Source organism: Hesperophylax consimilis, chromosome 22 (genome assembly GCF_061612785.1).
Source record: "Hesperophylax consimilis isolate HC1 chromosome 22, BYU_Hcon_1.0, whole genome shotgun sequence".
Lineage (NCBI taxonomy): Eukaryota > Metazoa > Arthropoda > Insecta > Trichoptera > Limnephilidae > Hesperophylax > Hesperophylax consimilis.
In genome coordinates, this window is record NC_142857.1 from 21,097,335 (window position 1) to 21,123,182 (window position 25,848).

The 25,848-nt window shown below is 33.7% G+C and overlaps 1 protein-coding gene across 2 annotated transcripts in view; it reads left to right on the plus strand.

Annotated features, from left to right (window-relative positions):
- Positions 1–25,848, plus strand: part of Mhcl (Myosin heavy chain-like) — a 403,602-nt gene that overhangs the window by 364,635 nt on the left and 13,119 nt on the right. The window lies entirely within an intron of this gene.

Below are 25,848 nucleotides of genomic sequence, written 5' to 3' on the forward strand. Positions count from 1 at the left end.
AATGGAAGTTGTTGGAAAGATGTTGCACTATAAAGCGAATCAATTTTTTGGGTAGAATGATGTCAAGCGTCGGTATAACAGATAAGCATGTATTATATTGTGTCGAGACAGATTTGTGTGGAGGGGTATCCTCTCTGCTTACTCTAAAAGAGGAAATTACGTGATGATAGTCAGGTAGTTACTGATTGATTACAAAGGGTCTCCAATTAATCATTTCCGGCAATTTAACGAAACAATAAATTTAAAATAAATATTTTTTTTTGAATTCTTGAAAGTTGAATGTATGAATAAATAAATGTCAGTTTATTTGTAAAAGTCAAGTTTTATTGGATTCTTTTTCTGGTATCCAAATATTTACATTGCCTGAGAATCGAAATTTTCGTTTTATTTATTTATATCTTCTTGTATCTTCACGATCAGCTGTGCTTTATATCTGGACCGAGTTATAAGGCGGGCTTTGTTTCGTGATTATTTTCTTCTTGTTTTTCAGCGGCCACTAAGCCGCCAGAATTAAAGCCACTGAGATGTTTCTCTGATCATTTAATCTGTTTACTCGATAGCGCAAAGTATTGTATTGTCATAAAATTAGGTTAAGATGAATGTTAATTGTCTTGGAGATGGAAAAAACTTTATAGTTCCATTAGTAGTGAAACAAAACAATTAAAATAAAGTAACAGAAGAAGTTAGCAATTACCGACCCATATCAGTAATATCGAACATAGCAAAAATTTTTGAAAAGATAGTTAAAAAAAGGATAAACCAATTTGTAAAATGTAATAAATTAATTAATGAAAATCAGTTCGGTTTTATGGAAGGTAGAAGCACTCAGGATGCAATTGCAAAATTAACTAGTCTTGTTCATAATTCATTAGATAAATCATTAAAATGCATTGGAATTTTCATAGATCTAAAAAAAGCTTTTGATAGCATATCACACGACAAACTTATAAGTAAATTAAGAAATATTGGATTAAGTGGTACAGCTATAGAATGGATAAAAAGCTACCTTTTCAAACGCCCTCAAGTCGTAAAAATCAACGATGTACTTAGTCAACAAAAAACAAGTCACTTCGGCATACCTCAAGGTACAGTCCTGGGACCGTTACTGTTTATCATTTATGTAAATGACATATTCAATCAAAGATTAAATGGAAAAATAATATCTTATGCTGATGACACTGTCATAATAATTGAAGGTACTGATTGGAATAATGTTAATAACTTAGCAAATACTGATATTAATATACTAAAAAATTGGTTCGATAAAAACCTCCTCTCATTAAATACTGAAAAAACAAAATGTATCCCATTCTCTATCAACAAATTTAAATTAATACCAGAATTAAAAATTATAATACATCAACTTAAATGTAACAGAACTAATTGCAATCAAGAATGTTCTATACTTAGTCTAACTTCTGAAATTAAATATCTTGGTATATATATAGATCAACATTTTAAATGGAAAAAACAAATTTGTGAACTTGTCAAAAGAATTAGAAAATGTATTTATATATTTATAAGACTTAGAAATATTCTTAGACTAGAAAACCTAAAAAGAGTGTACTATGCAATTGTACAATCTATATTACAATATGGTATTATTGGCTGGGGAGGAACTTATAACAATATATTAAATCCACTTAAAATAGTTCAAAGATTGATAATTAAAGTAATATTGAAAAAACCATCCAAATTTTCTACCGAGATTCTCTTTTCAATATTCAACGTACCCACAATAGACAATATATATAAAAAATATTCAATTCTACAAATTTATAAAGAAATACAGTTAAATAACTTACAATTCAATTCATCAGCAAGATATCAAAAAACTATCAAAATCCCAAAACTCAATACAAAGCACACACAAAATACCTATCTCTATCTAGGTATAACATATTTTAACATCCTACCATTATATCTAAAAAATATTGAAGATATTCAGGAATTTAAAATAAAATTAAAAAATTACCTAAAACTACTATAAAAGTCCATATCTTACTCTTATTATTATTTCCTTCAAATCTTGAAACTGTATTATTGATAAATCTTGCCTATTTCTTACTTATCCCTTTGGTTTTGAAAAAATATTATTTACTTACTTACATGATTCCATATAATTGAGCTAGGATTCACTCACCAAACACAAGAGCCTCGTCTCTTTATGGTGAGGAAAAGCTATTATTATTCACCTTTATAACACTGTATAACTGGCCGGTCAGTGGCTGAGTGGGTATCGCGTTTGGGCCTCACCCAGGTGGCGTGTGTTCAATTCCTCGGCTGGCTAAGTCCTCTATCACAACACAAGCAACATTTTCCGCTTACCGTGGTGGTAGTAGGAGATTTTCAAATTTTGTCAGGTTATTCGTAACTCGGGAATGTTTGTCTTTCTTTTTTAAAATAAAATAAAGCAAGTGCACATTTCTTTTGAAATGTGTGCAAAATGTACTTAAAAGTGATGCATAGTATAGAACTTAATTAATATTTTGTTCTATTTAGTTTGTGATCTGTGGTAAATCTGAATAAAGTAAATGGTCCACCAAAAACAAACAAACCAGAAGATCTTATTTTTTTTTAAATACATCTGTTTGAATTTCACTTTTGTTTTCGTGAATGAATTCAAATCTTGGAGGTGGAAATTTCACCACTTCCCGACATTCGTTCGAGATGAAACTCCGCAGATATACTGACTGGTATATACTGTCGATGATAATGCATTTTGGTGGCAATCATGCACACATTCGCGGACATATACGCATTTCTCTGAAATTCGATGACATTACATCAGTTAATATACGTGATAAATATCGGTCTTTGGCTCGGTTGGTAGAGTTGTCGACTCCGGTTCCCGGATAGGAAGGTTCAATCCTCAGCCAAACCATTTTTAAAAGTCAGTTTTAAAAGTCATTTGAAAATAGATCTATTATACTTAAAAAACAATATCTCTTCAGAAATTCTGGTTTTTCACTTACCGTATTCTGATCTTAGATCAAAGATACCATTGCAGTGTAATTGAACATTTTTTCGCCTGGTCTACTTAGTGAGGTGATTCTGGAATTGCAGAAATGCGTCGAAAGTTCTGAATCAATTGATGCATACTTAATTGAAGCCGCCCATTGTCTGGCTATAGTGGCAATCCGACCCGAACAATAGAACAAGTGTGAACGAAATAATGCATAATGAAAGTGCGAAGTGAAACTGTGCTGCAACTGTAATCAACCGCGCACCTACTTCTGTCGCCCGGAGACACGAGAAGACGTCACTATGCCGCTAGGCCCATCAGTCCTGGCCGGCGGCCACCCTTACAGCCACTCGGGGCTGGACCGTTCCCTCAATGGATCTCATTTAAACTCCATGTCGGAACACTCTACTTCCCCGAGAAGCAGCCCTTACTCGATGGGCATGCTCAACGGTGGTCTCCCACCTTTGCGAAGACCAATCCTTCCAATTAGAAAGTCCAACACATCTCCACTCAGTTATATGACTTCTGAAAGAACAGATCTCAGACCCCCAATCTCTCCTATGGCGAAACTGAATAGAGCAAGCATGTTTTACGCAAAGCCTTTGAGAGAAGTCCACTCTGTTTCTCGAGTCCAATCTAATCCAGGAAGCGATGGACGAATACTTGTGTCGAAATCTCCAAGTCCAGGTTATCGGAGAAACGGTTCGGTGTCTAACATTGAGACTGGACGTATTAATGATTTACCAGGAAGAAAGAACTCTTTTGCTCCTACAATTATATCACGGTCTCCAAGTCCACTTTCCTGCTTGAGCAGCATAAGAAGTTCTTCTAGTCAATACTCGACGTGTAGTTCTTACCACGCTCCTGCAAGATCCATGAGCGTCTGCTCTACAAGGGTTGGGAAATCTCCTACTCCTAGAAGAATATTCCCTCAAATTTGTGATGACGAACTAGGATTGGACATTGAAGAACTCAGATCAAAAGAACAGGCGCCTGTCGTATTTGATGCGAACCTAACATTTGTGCTCGGTTGTGAGAATCAAAAAGTCAGACAGAACATCAGGCCTGTAGCAGCTCATCTAGACGATTCCACTGCTTCTAATTATCTGTCTGCAAAGATAGAAGACTTCTTGAAAAGGACAGACCATGTAATGGATGAATGGAGAAACCTGGGACACAAGGATGATGAGATGGATCTTGGACTAACAGGAGCCAACGGGAGAAGATTGGGGAGGTCCAGGAGTGCGGCCAACATCATGATTAAGGGTTTCCAGTACTTCAGTAGGTCGGGCAGTCTTTGCCGTTCCAACAGCCATATCAGAGACTTCTCAGAAGACAGGACGACTATTTCCGAAGCAGATGAGGTAAATATGATTTACAATAAACCATGCACCAAATTAATAGATAATACTGATTTAACGCTCTTTTTTGGTATCCAAATAACATTTAGGACTTAAATAGTTTTATTGCCCATTTTAATAGTTATCTATTACAAATTACTGTAAGTTTGTCGATATTTTTATGATAAGACTACGATCTATCAGAACTTCTTGCAAGTAACACTTTAATGATATAAATATTAAATGCATTTTAATAGATGTCGTTGAAAACTTTATCTCCAGTAGTAAACATTTTAATATTATAATGGAAAGTCCTTGAACTGATTCCAACAAATCAAATGTTTATGCACGAAGCGGGTGTTCTGCAACGGACAGATGACACAACTTGTCATAATATTATTATATTACTTGAATATAACTTTCCTAGATTATTTTAAACACGACAAACAACATTTCGTCTCGCTAACATTCTTGTGTGAGTTCAGTAAATTTGGACCCGCTTTTGACCTACCCATCAAAAACATTCGTAAATCTGATGTTATTTTAAGCTAGTCCAAGTACTTTGTCGACAGCAGCATAACCAACATAATAAACGAGTTTAAAAACGTGGGTACAGAAATGAGAATTACAAAAATCAAAATACATTCAATAGGTACAGAAAAAAAAGCTTTTTATTCAAAATTTCCATAACTTCGCATTGAACCATAATTTTGTCAAATATTATGGTAACTTGTTGAGTGTGATTGGTACGTTATTATTGATTTACGAGAATTACTTCTATTTATATATTTTAACGCATCGGTACTATCATTTTTTGTGAGGGCGTATATTGAAGTCATTTATTTATCTACAGTTAATATAGTTTTTGTAATATTTCATCTAAAACAGAAACAATTGCAACAGTGAATGGCTGGAATAGCACCAAGACAACATCATCTACGTATTCTGCAATGTAGGTCGGTATCACAAGTTCCCTCAAATGTCAACTTTTTCGCGACAATCTGACATTTCCGTGTGACGTTATCTTGTCACTCAAAATTCTCACTGAAGATGAAGGCGTGAAAGAAGTTTGTCCCATCATCACTGCATTCTACTTCTGTCAAATAATTTTCTGCTGTCGTCAAACCACTAAATTTAAAACAGTTGTTGCCGGCTTGTTTACGTCACCAGGCATTATCTGCAGAAGACTCGATTGTTAATAAAAAATAATATCTTGATAATTTGTAATAATATTGATAATGTCACCGGAGATAAGGTTATAAATCACTGGTTAAATAAGTAAGGTACGTGTCTTAACACTCGGTAGACTGTTCCTTTTGGTCTGTAAGTGCATCTCTGTTATTGTTTCTTGATGGATAATTCAATGTCTAAACCATTTCAATCACGCAGGCACAAATAAAGCGTAAACAACTCCAAGAGTCTTGGAGTGCGTTATTGCGTGTAACTGCTAAACCATAGTTCTTGTAAGCGCTGTGGCAATAGATCCATTGTTATCTCCCCGACAATGGCAACTTATTGCTTTGGCAGTAGTCCGTTAATGTATTTAATCCGAGTTATCGTTAGGTATTTGGCGATGTCTCTTGGTCCTCCAATGTATCTGAGCCTACTTCCCATTAATGCGGAACTTCGGACATCATAGATGAATTGATCCCGTTTTCCCAGAGGTCTACCAGTTACACATGGAGGTCTTGATTACTTGTGATTATTGGTTACTTCTTTGGTTTTCCCGTTGCTCCCAGTTGCCCTTGGATTCGGATGCTTTCGCTGTCTCCTAGTTACATCTGGAGATTTCTGGTTGCTCCCGGCGAAGCCTGAATTTTGATGGTTCCCGACTGCCCCAAAGATCTAATGTTGCTGCTGGTCGACTCTGGGTTATCGTATATATATCAGTTACCCCTTGGGATTGTCTTTTGTCCTCGACCAACATTTCCGTTATCTCCCAGTTACCCTTGGAAGTCATCAGGTTTAACTTAGACCTATATAATGTTGTTGTTTCCAAGTTTGGCATACTTCTGAGCTATTGACCGGGCTTCACCCAAATTTATATATTTTATCAAACGTGATATTTTCAACTCCGTCCGATCATTCTAAACTGTGATGTTGAACTGTTTGGAATGTTCTATGCTTATAAGTATAGACTGTCTCTGATGTGATGGATGCACGACGGTTTCTAATTTTGCAAGACATGGTGTTAACATTTAATGAGCTCGATCTCTTTATCGCTCTTTCTGCGGCGCTTAAAAATTCCGGACAATTTGTTAGTCTCACTGTTGTTACGGGTGAGAAAGTTTTTCAAGAGATATTCGAAACATTTGGTGACGAATCCTGGCAGACGTCCAACTGTTTCTTGTGACGCTGCTTAATCCCATTATGTCGGCGCTGTGAGTGTTTTTAATGAAGATTAAGTAACAACCTTCAAGGTAAACCGTTTTTTTCTAGTGACAATGGAGGAAGTTATGCAAAAAGTTTGCAAAAAAAACTTTCTTCAAGTTCAAAGTCAATTTTTTCTTGTTTTTATACCAGTCTGAGACTAATAATAATTCTCAAGGACTTTGACAAGGATTAATGTAATGAGTAATGACTTTTGACTGTTGAGGTACTATGCCATGTTGCGCTTGTCAGTTAATTTGGGCTATAGTCGGGTACTAAGAATTGTTCCGATCATAGCAATGTACCAAAGTAGTCAGTTAATTTGGGCTATAGTCGGGTACTAAGAATTGTTCCGATCATAACAATGTACCAAAGTAGTCAGTTAATTTGGGCTATAGTCGGGTACTAAGAAGTGTTCCGATCATAACAATGTACCAAAGTAGTCAGTTAATTTGGGCTATAGTCGGGTACTATGAAGTATTCTAATCATAACAATGTAACAAAGTAATCAGTTAATTTGGGCTATAGTCGGGTACTAAGAAGTGTTCCGATCATAGCAATGTACCAAAGTAGTCAGTTAATTTGGGCTATAGTCGGGTACTAAGAAGTGTTCTTAAAATATTATGAGAGACTCCGTCAAGTATTTAAATAAACACGTGATTTTCAATAGAAAAGAAAGGCGCTCGGTTTGTAAATGAAATATTTTACTTACTTTATTTTAAACTAACAGAGATGTCGAAATCAGACGCAGATAGTAATTTTCCTCTTATTTTGAACGTAATATTCTTAATTAACTAATTTAATTACTCAGTAGAGAAATATTCTCGGGTCTAACTGGGGAGCTAGTCTATTTACTAATAATGATAAATAATAAAGGTACTATATAATTGCTTAAAAATAGTAGGTATTCGTATATTCTGGTTATAAAAAATTTCCTGCATGTAACCTAAATATTTGACCATAAATGAATAAGTGAATATATTCATAGAAAATAGCAACACAATATATCTGAAAATCATCGATAAAATATCAATCAGTATGTTGGTTTCTAATAAACTAATTTAATGTAACATTATTTTTTTTAAATTTAGAATAGATTTTCTAACTTTTTATTACATAAAATTCTTGTTAGATATTATTCCACCGTATAATGTTATAACATGCTTGTACTTAATGTCAGAAATAGTTTATAAGTTTAGACTAAAAACATTCATATTGTTTTATCGTTTGTATCTGTGTTTTCTCCTCAAAACAATGAAATATAATCCGTCTATATCTGTGTTTTCTGCTCAAAACAATGAAACAAAATCAGTCTATATCTGTGTTTTCTCCTCAAAACAATGAAATAAAATCAGTCTATATCTGTGTTTTCTCCTCAATACAATGAAATATAATCCGTCTATTTCTGTGTTTTCTGCTCAAAACAATGAAATAAAATCAGTCTATATCTGTGTTTTCTCCTCAAAACAATGAAATAAAATCAGTCTATATCTGTGTTTTCTCCTCAAAACAATGAAATAAAATCAGTCTATATCTGTGTTTTCTCCTCAAAACAATGAAATATAATCCGTCTATATCTGTGTTTTCTGCTCAAAACAATGAAATAAAATAAGTCTATCTCTGTGTTTTCTCCTCAATACAATGAAATATAATCCGTCTATTTCTGTGTTTTCTGCTCAAAACAATGAAACAAAATCAGTCTATATCTGTGTTTTCTCCTCAAAACAATGAAATAAAATCAGTCTATATCTGTGTTTTCTCCTCAATACAATGAAATATAATCCGTCTATTTCTGTGTTTTCTCCTCAAAACAATGAATTACAATCCGAAAACAAAATAATGCTTACTGACCCTGAGAAGTCTATTCTTCATATTTACTGTTTATATTTTCAAATATAAACTTGTTTATATGTTTAGTATCTCGCGTGATTCACAATTCTAAATGTTTCAAGTCTTTTTTAAGAACTTGGGGTAATGTGTTTCTTCAAATCCACTCTGTTTTTTTCACTCACAATCTTTAGGACACTTTCCAGAGTATCAGACCCAAAAACTTTCAGCAAAAACAAAATCAGAAATAGATAGTCACGTGGAGTAATCGTACGCAATTTTTACAATAGGATTTGTATATTTAAAATTATCACACATTTTTTTAGTAATTTTTAGTTTACTAATATGATTGATAATTAAGGCTTCTCAAAAAACACAAAAACTTGACACGGTCCATACGCCAAAAAGTTGTGTTAGAAAGTTGCATGTGCATTTCGATTGCGTACACTTTACCCATAGGTGGGGTAAACATACGCATACCGTAGTGTAAGTGTTCGCAATCTGCTTTTGGGTTCTAAATTACCTATCCCGATGCTGTATTACTCGTCGATTATTTTACTATAAGAATTTAATATGAGATGAGAATTTATTTCTAAGTTTGGGGGTAAATGGACGCATCCACAAAACTGTACGCTTTGGCCGCACCGAATTGAAGAATAAATGCAGGTGCAATCATGCACAAATTTGTCACAAGCATCGCCGCGTACACTTTCCCACCGCGTACGGTTACCCCACGTGACTTTAGAGATAAATTTCAGAAAATACGCGCCGTTTATTAAATGACCTCCAAAACAACTGCATTTTAGATATTTTTTTCAAAACGATCTTTTTTCTTGTACGTTGTCAACACCGAATGAATTTACTTTTCAATAATTTTCTGATCGGCGGCGCCAGCGGATATTAAAATTGAATTAGCTCTGTTTTATTGGGAACATTTAGTGTGATTTATTTTCCGGCCAACGGCTCTGCCATCCGGCTCGATATATCAAACCTATCACACTGTGTAGGTGTAGATACTTCAGATGCTAATTTTAATTTTGTAAGCCATATCATCTTAGGACGGGTTGTTTGGGAGAATTTGAACATTTCTTCAAATTTCAAAAATAATTTTCTTTTCAGGTTCTGTTATTATTTCAGTTTAGTAGAATGATATAATAATAAAACTTGAATAGGTCATTCACAGAACTCGCAAATTAACGTTGAAATTTGATGAATTGTTTAAATTCTATGAAACAACCCATCCTAAGTTTATATAAGTAAATAAATAAACATGAAAATTTTCGTCAACCATTGTCAATATTTGAATGAATATTTTTGAAAACCGATAACGTTGAAATTTGATGTTATTATTGTTGAGTTTATGATCTGCTAAGTTCTCTAATATGCTTTATTATCCTGCTGCCGAGAGCTCCGTTGTAAAACTCTCCTTTCTCAGAAACGGCGATTCTTGGTATAGATACTTACAAATTATTATCATAGTTCAATTTTAGTTCTTTGCTCTTTTCATTTATTCCACCTGTGGGGGGAAGTACATATCTGTTCACCAAACGCATTCTGACTTTTTTGTCAATTAATACAATGCAAATCCCACACTCTGAATTTGAGATAACATAAAGACATCAAAAACAATAATAATAATCATCAAAACTTCGGGTAGGTACCTTAATATTTTGCTTTCTTAAATTTAGTCTTCTACCGTTGGTAATTATCTACGCCTTCACGATCAATCATAGAACCAGAGGGTGTAACCAAAACTTCCTAGATCACAAGGCCGGGACACTGAATAAAATCAGCCTCCTAACTTGTACAAGAACCTCCTAAAATGAATTTTTAATTATTTTTTTTAAACTAACTAAAAATTTTTTAAATAATTTAGTAAATGGGAATGAATTTAAAAAAAAATCCATATTTTGTGAAATCCCATACAAGTTAGGAGGCTGCTTTGAACGAGTGTCCCGGCCTTGTGATCTAGGAGGTTTTGGTTATGATTCCGATCGAAAATTGGAACCGTGAATCACTCAACCAATGAAAAGCTTTAAAAGTCTATGGAATAAACTTTTGAAAGGTGAGTGCTGGCTGAGTGGAATAATTATGGTTGTATGATATTTTGATTTCGAAGTACGCCGTTGTCGTGTACTTTTGACGGATTTGAATATATGATTTATACAATATTAGCGAGATGTCCGTCAGTTTGTGACTCTTATTTGTGGTTTGTTATGAAATTATTCGTTGCCAACACTTAATCTTGACATCTCGAACACAGAATAGAACACTTGTTCGTAAACAGGTGAGAATCTTTCTTTGTTCTGTTCCTAATTTGGAAATTTGTAATAGCCTTAATTTAACTTCACCGCAGAAATTAATATTTTTGATGAACTTCTTTTTCAGACAGTATCCGTGTTCTTGCCAGGAATGTGCGTATTATATCGTGATTATATCATGCTATATGGAATTCCATCGTTTTTAATGATTTAGCCTGTATCTATAATTTATTGTCTTGCTGAAATAAAAATGCTTAACGTGTAACAGAGTATTTTCCTTTCATGAGGTAATATTTTATGATATTTCAAACATTTTTATTTTTGAAATATTTTAGCCTAATAAGTAGGCTCCGAATGAGAATTATGCTTCTATGGTTGCGCCTTTTTTGAGTTTCCTCTATCCTCGTCTATGGTGTCTGACGTAGTATTGTCGCACGCATAAAATTTGTCTAAATATCGGCGTATCTATGGTTAAATAGAAGACCGATTTGTTTAATACAAAAAGTCCGAAGATATCGATCTAGAAAACGGATAATTTGATAGCTTTTCTTCACGCCACACGCTGTTTTGGCATAATAATATTAAATTCGTTTTTTAGGCTAGTTTTCATTTATTCAATTCTTAATCAAACCTAACATAGAAACTTGGAACCTATTTTGGGCTAAATAAGAGTAAAATAACACTTAACCTTAAAACTTTTGGAGTATAACAATGGCCGCCAAGTGAAGAATCATTTATTTTTTTTAATTTTAACGAAATGACTATTAAAATGTACATTTTACATTTCTGGAAACTGAAATACTTCTTTCTGATTTGAGATTTTCATGGCCAAAAGTATTATAGTGATTTGTTTTTGGTGTATTATGCCGTGTTGCGCTACCACCATCTTTGGTCAAAAGGCTAAAAAAGGAGGAAGCGCAATACGGCATAATACACCAAAAACAAATCACTGAAATACTTTTCATTATTATCTAAGTTCTTTCAAATAAATTAAATGAAAATACTTGGTTTTAAGTCATTTTATTGATACATTTTACCGTCTATCGGTTTCGGTACCTCCTTACAATCATCATCAGCGCAACACGGCATAATACCCCAAAAACAAATCACTGAAATACTTATTATTATCTAACTAAGTTTTTTCAAATAAATGAAATGAAAATACTTGGTTTTAAGTCACTTTATTGATACATTTTATTGTCTACCATTTATTTAAAATGTCAAGTCACAATGACTTGAAAAATGAAGTGCGTGTCCCTATTTTCTGTACATTTACCAAAATTTTAACGATTTTTCAACATGTTCACAAGTTCCACCCACACTTATAATAGATCCGGCGCTGTTCAAATATCCATCACCAGTCCTTAAATCCTCAAATGTATCCTCGAGGGTGTGTTTCGCATTCCTTCACATGAATGAACGTCTTTTACAGAACAGAAAATGAATTTTCCATACTCTGGGCAATTTTTCAATTTGATCACACTATAACGTGTCTAGCCTTTGCATAATGTCCAAACGCATTACGTGTGCGTGCTGCAACGTCTTACATCTCAGATCTGTCAATCTAACTTTGCAAAGTCTTTGATCGAAAAATACCCATCGGAAGTGGCCGTTGGACGCTGGCCAACTGTGGGACAGCGGATCCAGCTCGTCAGAGAACATATCGGAGAAAGTGGTGGATCATTTTGGTACATTGATGCTCACACTTTGGTTCATGGATGACTCAAAGTTCCTGTAAGAAATAGCACTGACGATTTTTAAAATATTTTTAACATCATGTCAACTAAACAACTCTATTCTAAAACAATACTCCTATCACGGAGAAAGTTACTGATATGAAATATTGTTAATTTAATAAAAAATATTCATTTTCCTGATAAAAACCTGCCTATAACGAATGATATGACAAATTTTATAACAAACTATCAAGCCTTAAGACACTATGCGCGCATAATTTGGGCGTGGTATACACGTATTATATGTTGGGGTGAAACACTACGCTCTAACCTTCCTCAAGAGAGGGAGTCAGATCAATCGGGGAACTGCCGCGGAATATCATTTCTTTGTATGAGATCTGTCACTTTTACAGATGACAGCCGCGTAATTACGGCGCTCCGTAAATTGTTAATTGGTCGTATAATTTTCAAATATAGCCTGGCTAGCAGATCACGGCGCATATCGTCGCCACACCCACACTTATAACACATCATCTTTTGTGTGGCAAGTCTGTATGGGGTTGTATGGCGAGCAATATGGAGTTATATAAATTACTATGTTTTGCTTTATTATTCAAATATTAAAAATTGTAAATGAAATAGTCAGCGGTGAGGAAATTATTATCTCTGAAAAGAATGAAAATAAAACACTGTTTTGTGTTTTTAATTTTCTTTCGGGATCCCAGACCCTCGTTTGTCATTCTGGTCCGGTGGCTGCGTTGATTGGCTATTTATCGCCTGGAGACTCTGTTCCTAATGACCGTGCAGAGGAGAGATAGCAGCGATGATGAAATAGCTAATCCCGATTATTTATAATACTTGATATGATTAGTTGACGATAGGTTCCAGATTTTAGAGCCAGTTCGAGTAAAGTTTTATCAGCGGGTCTCGGTTTTGAAGTATCATTTTCATTTGTTTTATTTGAAGAATAGACGCGATGCTGTACCGGTACGTTGAGTGCCATTATTTATTCAATGTAGTGAAATGATTTGTTTATTAATTTATTGATGTTCAGGTGGGCTTTTACGATTACAGGAAAATGAAGTGAAGCCAACGGTTTTAAAGTACATCCAACTTTATAAAAAGTAACCCTATTAACCATTTTAACCCCATCAGAAACATTTTCGAAAAAATATTCAATTTTTTTTTAAATATAATCAAAAAAATGTAATCATGTAAAAATTTCCGTCTGAATGTTTAATTATGAAATAGTAGCTTTGCCCCGCCATGCGATGCTGTGGCTCAGTCTTTCTGTGCAGATATAAACACAATAGCGCGTGTGCCTTTGCGTCCAACAGATGGCGCTGTTTTTAAAAAAATGTTTTAACCTGTTACAGATGGCATCTATATTATATAGGTATATAAAAACACGCGTGGTCGAATGCAAAGTTGTGTCAAAATTTCGCAATGAACTTTCGGAGATTTAAGGTTTTTGAAAATTTTCAAAAATTTGCTTTTCCTTTCCTAAACATGCTCATTAAAGAACATAAATATATATTATTAAAATAAATGCCGGAAAGTCCAATTATGTCCTGAATCCTGTATCTAAATTTCGCTAATAAACAATTAGTTAATGTTAATTAAGTGTTGATCCCAAGTGACCTACCAGGTAATCATGGTACTGTATATTATCTCCATAATTCGTCACCTTAAAGCAATAGTGAGATATCTTGAAAAATGGTGTTCTGAGATAATAGGACTTTTAGGTTTGCGTGAGCTCTAGCAGCATCAAATTAACTAATCTTGCAGATTAATGATATAGTATAAGAGAGGTAAATTATTTAACATCAACACAAAATTGTAATAATAGAAAAATAATTAATTTTTTCATACTAATTTTGACAAAGTATACGTAAATCTGGAAATATCTCACTGTTGCGTGGAGTGTTTGGTAATCATCTCAAATTATCTCAGTGTAGCATAGTAATGATGTTTATAATAATAAATACATTTTCAACAGTACACACCCACTCACTCCTATAGTTTGTCAATACGACAATTGACGATAGTAAGGTGGAATAAAAATGAAAAAAAATATATTTGTGCTTATAAATTTATTTATGAGAAGCGTTATATAATGTCTGTAACAAAAATAACAGAAAAACCTTAAGGGTAATAGTATGTAACAAAATTAACAGAAAACCAAGAATAAAAGTAGGTATGTATCAAAAATAACAGAAAACCTTTAGAATAAAAAGTATGTCATTTTTTTTACAGAAAACTTTAAGAACAAAAAAATAAAACAAATATGTGTTGCGTAATTGTAAAAAGCATTCACTTTGTGGCTCATCATAATTTATAATAAAAACACATAAATTTGTTTTTGACCACGATAGTTTTATTTTCACTCTACCGGTTTCGGAAGATCCCTTCCTTCGTCAGGAGAATATTTAAATATTCTCCCGACAAAGGAAGGGATCTTCCGAAACCGGTAAGATCCCTTCCTTCGTCAGGAGAATATTCCTTCCTTAGTCAGGAGTTTTAAATATTCTCCCGACGAAGGAAGGGATCTTCCGAAACCGGTAAGATCCCTTCCTTCGTCGGGAGAATATTCCTTCCTTAGTCAGGAGTTTAAATATTCTCCTGACGAAGGAAGGGATCTTCCGAAACCGGTAAGATCCCTTCCTTCCTATTCTCATTCCGAACATTCTTTAGTCGCTCTCTCACATTAATGCTCTGATTAAATGGATCCTCAGTGTAGGTGCTTTTGTATTTGATAACTAACGATTCGTCTTCAGTGATCTGTAAAATCTTAACTTTATTCCAAATACATTTATTTTTGTCCATGTTTATTGAGAAAATTTTTTCCAGTCTTCTCACATACCTTCTTCCAGTCAATGAAGTCCGTTGTTTCCATTTCTGTTAACTTATAACGAGGTTCATTCTTCTTTAAACACTTTATGATCATCGCTAACTCCGTTGGAATAAATATTAGGCCTTGTTTTAAAACCATGACCTTTTCTCTGTCGATGCAATAATGAATGGAGTCTCCTTTGTTCTCTGAGTGCCCAACAATTAGGTATATATGGGTAATGATTTGAATATCAAGTGTTCATAGTGCATGCATGTACATAGAAAATAAATAAAATTGTTTTTATTCTGTGCCACACAGTTATCAGAATAAAAGATCACTTCCCGTTTCCCCTGGCAAAGGTCTTTTAAAAATGTGTACACACAGGTAGATATTTCAATTTCGCATCTTTTAGTTACACCCTCATGCCGCATGTAACAATGGCCCTGTCGTGTTTGGTATTGTAAATACAGAAGTTATAACGTTTAACTTGCTCTTATAGATATATTGCCATTTGGCAACGGCATAACAGCTTGAAAGTCATAAATGGCAACTACAGTATCATCAGTGGTCTTGGTAATGTTTTAATCTTTTTCTTGTCGAGATAGCTTTACATTCTGAATGTGTTCAGAATATTATTATTTTTTCTAATATCTCATTTGCAGTACTATAGTTGTATTATACAAAAAATCCACAAAGGTTCTTTTTTGGTTAAAAAAATATATATTGAATTTGGTATTGAATTGTATGTAGAGTGTGTAACATAGAGATTACCTACCGAGACACACTTCTATTTGTACAAATTGTACATCTTTTGGATATTTGGAGATCCGAGATGATCCTGCACGACAATAGTGCGATTACACTCTACTAAAGCTGTTGATGTGATTCATAACACCATCAACTAAATCATCCTTTTGCAGGAAGCTGTCTGTTTTCTTTTTTAATGCAATGGTATTATTGCTTATATCTAAGGTTGCCATAAAAAAATCTTACACATACGTATGTTATGTCCATCTCTCTCAAAATAATAACCACTATTAGCTAGCATTCATGGAATCATAAATATTAAAATATTTTAATCGATCAACTTCCTAAACAGATTCAGAACATTTGTATTTACAATTAGTACACAGTACAGGCTTAATTTGTTTTGCTCTGCGTATTTTTCCTGACTTTGCTACATACTCCTGACCAGTATTCACCTTCAGTTTATTTATGTTTCTCTTCCAAGATCACCCAACTTGTTGAAAACTATAGAGCTACAGTGAGACAATAAATTTATTTCAGTATTTTAAACTACCCTTTGAAAGCAACAGTGGGACAACATCAATATCTCAGTGTTGCTCTGAGTGACCGAACATTTCAATACTGAGATTTTACTTGTAACACTGGCAATTTTTTTTTTACAAAATATCCCAGTAATGCATCATGTAGAGCTCAAAATTTTACATCGAACTGCATACTTATCTCAAAAGTGTATTTTTCGAAGATATCCCACTATTGCTTTAAGGTGACGATATATAGTTAGTAATAACCAGAGATGTGGTTTATTTCAAATAAATCCATTTCAAATGGAAATGCAAAATGCAAAATGGGTATTTTCCATTTTGCATTTTAAATGCTTTTCTCAATGCATTTTCCATTTTAAATGCTTTTCTGCAACATTCTTCCTACTATCTCTACTCATCTTTTTTTCATAAGCCCCAAATATCAGTCGGTCCTTAACCTCGCTAGATAATTTACATTTTTCAAGTTGCTCCCTGGCAGAAGCCCTGGCAATTGAGTGATACCATTACAAAAATACTGATTCAAATACTGAACATGGAGCTATGACGCTGTAATATTAAATGTTAGATAGCAGTTTCTATGTTTTTACGTTGGCAACATTAGTCCCGCGCAAATTTTTTGTGGTTTCATAATCTGTAGTCGTGGTGTTTTTGGATTTACCATCATGTAATATGTTTTTTCTACATTGATGTCCATTATTAAATGAAAAATTGTTTAAAAATTGTATAATTATTTTAATTGTTTGACCTGAGAAACCATTTTGCATTTTCAATGCATTTTGAAAATAGGTATTTTGCATTTTGCATTTTCAAATGGAAAAGTTTTGACCCATTTCCATTTTGCATTTCAAATGGTTTTGGGTACCCATTTTGCACATCTCTGGTAATAACATAGATCATTGTAGAAATGTATTATATATTTGTACAGCGCTTTTCAGATGATTTAGCACAAAAACGGCGCTATACAAATCATCCAAATATTATTATTGTTACTATAACAACAAAGAGCAAACTATCAAAAACAATATTCAACATTCTAAATTATGTCGTTGAACCTACGAGTACCAATGCGATTTAAAATATAAATTTAGGACATTCCCATAAAATGCTTTCATTTTTTTAAGCGTTGTTGCAAACAATTGCGTCATTTATCTGATAGTTTATTCTCAATCGAAATGTCTATAAAATTACATTAAAGATAAGTACCTACGTACGGAATAAATAATAACACCGATAATGGAAGTATCAATTTTGTTTCGATGTAATGTATTCACGTATCGTTTAGCGTTACTCGCCTTACTTTCAAAGGCGTTATCAGAATTATGTTTTTGTAAATCTTTCACATTTATTTACACTTGGCACGTTCCCGGTTCCCGTAACTAGTACCAGTGAACGTTGTACACTACGGACTGTACGACGCATTCCACCGTTATTTAGCCAACTTTCTAACATGACTAGGCTTTTATGGGGGTTTTATCGGCTCTTTGATGCGCCTACTGTTTAAACACGAATCACTTTTTTCTATTGATTTTTTTGGTTCCTATTGTATATTCCATTATTGAGGATTTTGATCTGTGCGTTGCAATTACAAAAAAAAAATATTAAGTAACTGTTTCGAAGCTCACAAAATAGTTTATTTTTGTGAGAATTGACGAATTCATGGGAAATGTTCACGACGAATAGTTTCATTTAAAAATTGCTCATGAAAAAACAAGCTGAAATCCCAAATGCGTTGAAACATAAGCTCCTCCACTAGCAATTGGTTTACGTAGCATACCACTTTGATGTTATCTGTCCAATAGGAGATTGTGTTTCAAAATCATTTACATTTTATATTTAATATCGCAGAATAAAAAATAATACAAGAAATGCCTTGTGGATGTATTTCGTAATCCAAATATTTGCTCAATCGCGGCAATTACGAATACAAAACTGTGTTAACGAAATTCGAATGGGGCGGAGATGTCAGGCGAGTGTTTACGAGACAGAGCGCTAAATCTCTAGGCGGCAATGGCTAAATGGAATAATTGTTCCCATTCAAATTTGTATGGAAGGCACTTCTAGGTTTTATTGTTCTATGGGTATTGTGTATTGTGAATAAAAAAATAGTCTTTCTCTCTTTGCATTTTGGTCTTTTAGGGATTTCGAATTCAGAATATGGGTCATCAAAGATTTCGCTTTCGAGATTTAGGGATTCATACAAAAAAACATCAATGTCTTCTGTAGGCAATTTCATGAATTTTGATTATTTTATAATAGTGAATTTTGGACAATGCCAGCGAGCTTCTTATTAAATTGCTTGTCGTATCAGATCCCACGGGACCGATCGTCTGCCGACTTCTTATACTATTACATCTATTCATCTTTAATAACGTCATCTTTCAATGCTAATGCGTTCAGGATTGAATAATCGGTGGCATAATAATTCACGCTGTTAGCTCTGCACTGGTCTCTGATCTACTTTGGCAGAGTAATGGTAGAAATTACGACAAGAGGAGGCTTCTAAAAGATTCTCGATTATTTACTAATACAGTGTTCAATTAATAAAGAGACTAATAGGGCCAATACCTACTTATTAATCATTATTATTAATAAGAAACAAGTAGATAATAACAGCTAGGGTGACATTCAGTTTTTAGCAAACGGGACTTATATAAAATCTTATTATTTAAGAAAGGACAAGGATGAAAAATATTAAGACAATCACCTGTCAATACAAACATTTTATTAACTTTTTAAATTTAACTAAGGAATTGGTAGACTTAATATGATTTGGAAGAACATTAAACATAAGTGGTGGCTGATATAAATAGTTTATTTGACCAAAAGAAGTTTTAGTATGTACCGCCACAAAGTTCAACGTAGAGCTAATTCTAGTTGCACGCGTCTGTTGTGTTCTTTGAGCAAATTTAGTATCGATAAAGTATTTGAGTGATATATAGTTGTTTTATACACATAATATTACATTCTAATCATTAATGTAGATTAAACACAACATTAGTCCAAGCACACTACCTTGCGGAACCCCAAAAGAGATTGGTTTTTTTTTTATTTTTATAGTGAATACCTCACAAGAGTCCCAACTGCTCCCGTCTGGAGCCAGTGAGACTATGGCATCCCCAATTGGGGGATGTTGTGAGGCTGAAGGTAAGTGGGGAAGTGAAAGAGGAAGGTGGGGAAGTACCTGGCTATTCAGATCTAGTCACTAAACACGGCTAAAGCCATTTGGAGCAACGTTTCAATTCTGAATGAAATTCTGAATTCACTCTGGAACGTGCCGCAAATATACTATATATTATTTTAATTAATTATTTGTGAAATAACACAAATTAATCAAATAAAATTTATTTGCGCACGCCGGGTTCGAACCCGCGACCTTCGGAATGGCAGTCCAATGCGTTACCACTGGACTATGCCGGCCGTCAATTGCCGGCTTGCTATTGCTTAAGTGATTAGTGCTATTGTGGGCAACCACCACAACACGGACATGTGCCTAGCTTGGTGGTTTTAACACACCTAAAAACTAACACCAATAAAAACACCGAATAAAGAAAAAAAAATGTCTCTACTTGTTGCGTTCTATCACTTAGATAGGATGTGAACCAGCCTAGTGCTGTACTGTCAATGCCAAGAGAAGATATTTTTTGAGGAGTAATCCATGGGAAACCATATCAAATGCCTTTGACAGATCTAAATAACACAGCTTAAGCTTTGTTTCCATAGTCCAAGACACTAGTGACTTTGGACAATACCCTCAATACTGCATCACTCGTTCCTATATTCTCTCTGAAACCGAACTGATTACCAGAGAGTATATTATATGTTTATAAGAATGATACCAATCTCGACTTAGCCAATCTCTCTATTACTTTTGAAAAGTGTTGGGTAAGGATATAGGTCTGTAATTATTGACATCTGGACGATCTCCACCTTTAAAAGGGGAAATTACTTTAACTTTCTTACATAGAGAAGGGAACATTCTCTCGAAGCTAATATTTACAATGTGATGTAGGACCAGCTAATTCGGATACATGCATTTTATAGACCACATAGCATTTAAATAATCAATACCACACGAGAAAGACATTTTAAAATCATTTATCACATTTGTGACTTCAGAAATGCTAGTAGGTTTAAAATCAAAATTGTCCCCCGTAACGTGAAGTTCAGATTTAAAATCATTCACACGACACATCTCACTAGTTTTATTAGCACTGCACAAATTACTAGCGAAGCTTGGACCAATGTCACTGAAGAAGTTATTTATATGATTAGTAATTATATTTGGACTCTCTTCCATATTTATTATTAATTTTCATTTTTTATGGTACTTTGTTCCTTTTTTAGGTTGATAGCCTCCTTTATAATTTTATGAGAATATTGATGATATACGGCGTCTTTTGTTTGCTATTACAATACGTGAATCCAAAAAAAAAGTTCCATACAATGTCGCTCCGACCTAATGTGCAGTCATTGGTTTTCCAGTGACCTCCCCAAGTACACATAGATTGCGTTTGGCGTCAATCATTTGATATTTATGATTAGTATATCTCTAGTGAGCTGACAGGTTAGTTGGACTGTTCAGTCGCCCGTACGGGATCGCTTGTAAAAGGATTGTGTGCTCTTGAAAAGTTGCTAATACACCTTCAGTACCTCATACACAAACTAATTAATGGTGCAATACAATCGCTCTTTACGATAACAAGTAACAAGGTTTCTTCATGCTAGCTGTTCCATCGTTCACGCATGGCTGCATTTCAAATACAACAGCTATTATAAATATATAGTATACTATGGTTAAATTCATAATATTTATTTGTGTTAAACTTCTGGTACTGGCACTTAATCAAAAACATTAAAAATCTCTAAACTTTCAAACCTATTCATTTATATTTTTCTACATTGTCTCCTTAAATTGCTTGCCACTCATAAACGATCGAAAATTCATGTATTTGTATCAATTTGTAGATCCAGTTTCCTTTGATTGGCACTTTGTCAAAAACATTAAAAATGCCTCTTCTTTGAAACCAAATTTATTAAATATTTTTCTACACCGTCTCATCAAATTGTTAGCCACTTTTAAACAATAAAAAACGCTTGTATTTGTATCAATTTGTTGTACTAGTTTCCTTTGATTAGCAACTAAAGTGCTTGTGTTTCTGCATTTGTTATTTAATGAATGAAAGATCTCTTTTTACAAAGTTATTTTCGGTGTGTTAGAGTAATTAGTGTAATTATTATAGAAGTTGACGTTCAAGACCACACTGAATACAATAATTAGTTTTGGTTTTAATATGTTTTTGATATTGAACAGTTTGTTCATTATTTGTTTTTACTTCGTTGAAGCAGCATTGTTATTGGCGTGTTATATAGTTTTACAAGATTTAGTTACATTTTCTTAAATAATATCGATAACATGTTGTTAATTTCTGTTTTCGAGAGTTTTTCGAGTGGATATTGTGTCCTCGGTTCGTTGTGAGTGTTTGTCCTTGCGCAATATTTTAAAAATATTTAAGTTGTTGATTTTATGAACTGAATGCGGATTTTCATATATGTGCCTACCTATATGTCAGTTATCCAGTTAAGCTTTAATTTCTGGCAGATTACATTTGTATAATGGTTAACCGTGAAACAGTTATTCGTTAGTTACCCTTTTAGCCGGCTATAAAGATAGTTTCTTGGTACTTATTTGCTTTAATTTATCTTTAATAATATTCTCACAGATGGAACTTTGATAAATAACACACACCATTTTCGGTGCGACCTTGTAGGATGTGTTTTTAAAATAACAATCTTAAAATGAGGAGCTATTTTGTTCATGGTTTGTAAGATACAGTTTAGTTGTCGGTATATTTATCTTTTGAAGCAGAGAAAAAAAATCTCGAACAGTGAGCTCCGGCGTCGTGAAATTTGCACCGCTTGTATTGCCTGGGATTTCAATGTCAACTCAAATATTTTATAATAATATCACAACCTAATATCAGATCGTAACCTCATTACCATCAAAAGCTAAAAAACTTTTTACCAAAATATCATTTTAACAGTTCATATATTTTTGTATATTTCGATTACATTCGTAGTTTTACATAAACGTGCTCGACAGTAATTTAAAACTAAACCCGCCCACTTTGCAGTCTAATTGGTCTCTTATCGCGTAGCTTTAGTATTGCATTGAGCATTGAGCATTGATCTGAAATTATTCGACATTCCCTAGACCCAATGTCCAATCAGTCTACTTTGTTATACCTGCACATTAGCCTAGAATGCAACAACCTGTAATTTCTTCAATGATCCATTTAATTCTGTTTATGTCTGCTCTACGCTCTCGGCTCGCTTCGCTTGCGCCTCGTCCCGTGTCAGTTTTTGTGCCCGAGACTAAAGTGTACGAGGTGGTGCTTTACCATAAATGGAAAAATGATCAAGGGTTGAGTTAACGCAGCCACTACTCATCCAATAATAATCCAAGCAACAACCGCGCGATACAATAGTTAAGAGGTAGCAATCGAACCCCTTCGCTACAGGAATTTCTCACCGAATATCATTTTAATTAATTCCGACAAATTCGCAACTACACCTTTTTCCGACGGATGTAAGTTATTTATTTAAAAACGTATAAACGTATTTCCACTATAAAATTAGCGATAAGCACCAGATTTTATTTGTCTAGATGATGAATTAGTAACTTCCCGAGGAATTAATTTAGAAACATCTGGGATTTTAGTAATAAGTTTATCAGAATTAATCAAAATAAATTCCGCGGAAAGATATTTTTTTAGGCCTGCTGCAGCAAATTCGACTGTAGGTCCGTCCAAAACACCGGGGCCTCGCGTCGCATATTTTTGTAGACGTCTTCTTCACTTACGTCATTAAGATTCCGACTTTATTTTAGGGTATTGTTTCGTCTTAATCCAAAAATACTACACATTTTCTTACATTCTTTAGAAGTAAATTTTAAAGTAATTTTATTTTTAGTGTAAAATATTCGATCGCTTTATATTTATTTTCTTTATTTTTCAATTTTCCGCAATTTTCATCATCATTTTTTGTTCTAAATTCAAACTCGGCCATTGAGTTTTTGTTTATTTTCGAAACTCTAATCCTGACCCATGATGTATTGGAATTACATCACGACAACAGTTGTCCCTCTTCTTGGACGGAAATAAATAATGTGAATGAAACAGGTTTTGGACATAATCCACTTGACGCACGGGGAGATCTGACCATGTTTTTTTAGTTCCCACTCCTACCTAAAATAGATCACGCTGGGCGTCTCTGGAGATTATGCCAATTATATTATTTGTGTTAACATGAATGATGTTTGTTGTGCGACGCTTTTCGCGGTGTCTTCATCAAAACCAACTTAGTTTCAAGCTGTGGTTGAATTGCTCAACAATTGCTTACGATAATTTAATCCAGTAACACAACAACAATATTTTTAGGGTTCCAATAACTTTATACCGGCGTTTACATTTTCATTGTTGATTTTTTTTGTGAAAAATTAAGCCAAATTATTTTTCGTTCATCCCCCTATAATAAAGTGCTGTCCATCTTTTGGTAGCAACTTATAAATATTTGAGCATTCAATCGCGATTAATTTTATGCTCGGTTAAATATAAGCCATCTGATTTGATTTGGTATCAATTCATTTGATGTTGGTTCATTTGATTTGTCGTTGGCGTAATTTGTTTTGATATTGACATCAATTGATTTGGTGAAGTTCGATGATATTGGTGTCATTTGATTTGACATTGTCAATATTTGATTTGATGCTGGCATCATTTCATTTGACTTAATGTCAATTCATTTGACTCTTGATCTCTTTTGATTTGATATTTAATACGACATAGGTTGCTGATGATTTGACGTTTTCGTTTGACACTGGTCTCGGCTGATATGTCATTGGCGTCATTTAATACGACGTAGGTTTTTTGATGATTTGACACTGGTCTCGGTTGATCTGATATTGGGGTAGTTTAAAGTTTTTGATGATTTGACGTTTTTCATTTGACACTAGTCTCCGTTGATTTGGTATTGGCGTCATTTAATACGCCCTTTTTCGGGGCTTTTACATGAGAATATTAAGAAATATACATTATTTATTGTACATAACTGAATTGCTTCATTAACAACATTTTATATTTGTTTAAACATAAATTGAAGATGTCCACTGACTTAGTATAATTGTTTCCCTCAATTAGTATTCTGGGCAAAGAGGAATACATATGGTAGTTAGTCCCAGAATTTCTGCACTGAAATAAATCTTGACTTCCAGTATTACGTTGTGGAATCCGAAAGCTTATCAATTCTAGCAATACCGGACTGTCAACAAAATCATTTAGAATTTCATATAGAAATACCAAGTCAGTGAAAATTCTTTTGTCTGACAATTTGAGCATATTCATATAATTTAACAGGGTGTTGTAGTTCAACATAATTGCTGGAATACCCATTTTAAAATTTATAAAACGTAAGAATTTGTTTTGTATTCTTTCAACATATTGTACATGTATATTAAATGTGGGTTCCAGACAGGAGAATTGTACTCAAGTTGACTTCTTACAAGGGCAAAATATAACAATTTAATACACTTTATATTGTTCAAATTTCTGGTTAGCCTAGTTATAAATCCCAACATTTTTAAGCCCTTATTAGAGATTTCTGTGATGTGGTCAACAAATGAAAGATTTGATTGAAAAGTGATGCCTAAGTCTTTGATTTGTGTTAATGTCTCAAGAGCATTGTTATCAATGTTGTAATCAGAAATCACTGGATTTTTTATTCGATAAAATCTACTATTAACTATTTGACATTTTGAGATATTTAAGTAAAGTCTATTTTCATTACACCAAAATAATAATTTGTTGATATTGTCTTGAAGAATGTTGCAATGGTAAATATTTTGAATAGTTCTATATATTTTGAGGTCATCAGCAAAAAGTAAGATAGATACATCATGAAATATTTGTGTAAGATCGTTTATAAACAAGATAAATAAGATAGGGCCAAGGTGTGAACCCTGCGGAACTCCACTTGTTGCATTAATTTTTTCCGACAGGGAGGATTTTATTCTAACAATTTGTTGTCTTCCAGTACGATAGCTTTCAAACTGGGCTAATATATTGCCACGTATACCAAGCTTTCCTAATTTCCAAATAAGAATTTAACGTTAGCATGATTTCATTTGACACTAGTCTCTGTTGATTTGATGTTGGCGTCATTTAATACGACGTAGGTATCTGTTGATTTGACGTTAGCATGATTTCATTTGATATTAGTGTTATTGATTTGAT